At 39.9% G+C, this 1,867-nt stretch overlaps 1 non-coding gene across 1 annotated transcript; it reads left to right on the forward strand.

Moving 5' to 3' along the window:
- The first annotated feature begins 294 nt into the window (after positions 1-294).
- LOC133887583 (small nucleolar RNA Z247) lies at positions 295-433 on the forward strand. Its single transcript, XR_009903619.1, has one exon. It is a non-coding gene; the product is annotated as a small nucleolar RNA Z247 (small nucleolar RNA).
- Positions 434-1,867: the final 1,434 nt, after the last annotated feature.

Consider the following 1,867-nt stretch of genomic DNA (forward strand, 5'->3'; position numbering starts at 1 on the left):
GAAGGTGCAAGTCAGGTCGCGAATCCAAACTACAAGTCTTGGTTCAATCACGATCAGATCGTGCTTAGTGGCATCTTCACTTCATTGACGTAGGATAATCTGTCGCACATCGTGAATGTGACGAACGCACGACATGCCTAAGAAATACTTGAGACGATGTTTGCCTCTCGATCACAAGCGCGTATTGTTCAAATACGCATGCAGCTTGCTAATCTGAAGAAGAAGGAGCTCTCTGCAGCCGACTACTTCAGAAAGATGAAGAACTTGGCAGACACCCTATCTACCATCAATATGCCGTTACGTGATGACGAGATCATCTCATATATTCTTGCAGGACTTAGACCCGACTACTACTCTCTTGTGACAACTATCACTGCCAACACCAGTGACATCACTCTTGATGAAGTTTATGCTCAGCTCATGAGCTACGAACTTCGCTTGGAACACAACAATTCAGAAGCGCAAGTCAACTTCAATAGCTCGGCCAACTTCACTAGTCGCGCCCATCAAGGTCGTAGCTCTGGTGGACGGGGCCGTGGTCGTGGGCACGGTGCATACTTGATAAATCACTTTATGGATTGAAATAGGCACCTATAGCATGGTTTGCTCGAATCAGCTCCAAATCACAAGATATTGGGTTCACTCCATCCAAAGTTGATGTATCCTTTTTTTTCTTCAACAAAGGAGGTATTACCATGTATATATTAATATATGTTGATGATATAATTATTATCAGCTCTTCATCTCAAGCAACAGACATGCTTCTGCATCAGTTAGAAAAAGACTTTCGTGTCAAAGATCTTGGCTCTCTTAATTATTTTCTTGGCATTGAGGTAAATCAAGTGGATGATGGTGTTATCCTATCACAACACAAATATATTCAGGATCTGTTAAGAAAGACCAATATGACTTTGACGAAACCTGCTAGCACTCCAATTGGTGTTTCGGAGAAACTATCTAAAGGTGTTGGTACTGCTTTAAAAGAAGAGGATGCAACAAAATATAGAAGCATGGTAGGGCACTGCAATACTTGACCTTGTCTCGTCCTGATATTTCATACAACTGATGTTCACTGGATTGCTATAAAAAAGGATTTTGCAATACCTCAAAGATACTGCAAAACTTGGTCTAGCAATTAGACGATCATCTTCCTGCTTAGTTAGTGCATTTTCTGATGCAGATTATGCTGGGTGCTCTGATGACAGAAGAATTACTAGTGGTTATGCAGTGTTTCTTGGATGCAATCTTGTCGCCTGTAGTTCACAGAAACATCCAACTGTCTCTCGATCGAGCACTGAAGCAGAGTATAAGTCTGTGGCAAATACAACTGCATAAGTAATATGGGTACAAGCATTGCTAGAAGAGCTTGGTATATCACTATCTAGACTTCCATGTCGTTGGTTCGATAATTTAGGCTCTATCTACTTAACAGCTAATCTTGTGTTTTATACAATAACAAAATATATTGAGATGGACTATCATTTTGTCCTGGGCAAGTTACACGCGAAGCTCTGGAGATTAGGTTCATATCATCAAAAGATCAGCTAGCTGATTCATTAACAAAACCGCTACCAACTCAACCTTTCGTTTGGAGTAGAAGCAATCTGAATCTCGCTGCACTACGTCCAAATTGAGGGAGGGTGTTAAACCGATAGGTTAGTTTGGTTTGTGATAGATTAGTTTGGTATACAATTGGTTTTGATTTAGTGTATCTGTAAGATTTATATTCAGCTGATCAGTAGGAATTGTATTTGAACCGGGTACTATAGCTGTCCGACAATATCTCTTTGGATTATTTGTAATCTGATTTAACCCTATTTAAATACAACTATCATGTAATGTCATGATTCTATATAAATACGAAGGT

This window comes from Phragmites australis, chromosome 12 (assembly GCF_958298935.1).
Source record: "Phragmites australis chromosome 12, lpPhrAust1.1, whole genome shotgun sequence".
Taxonomy (NCBI): domain Eukaryota; kingdom Viridiplantae; phylum Streptophyta; class Magnoliopsida; order Poales; family Poaceae; genus Phragmites; species Phragmites australis.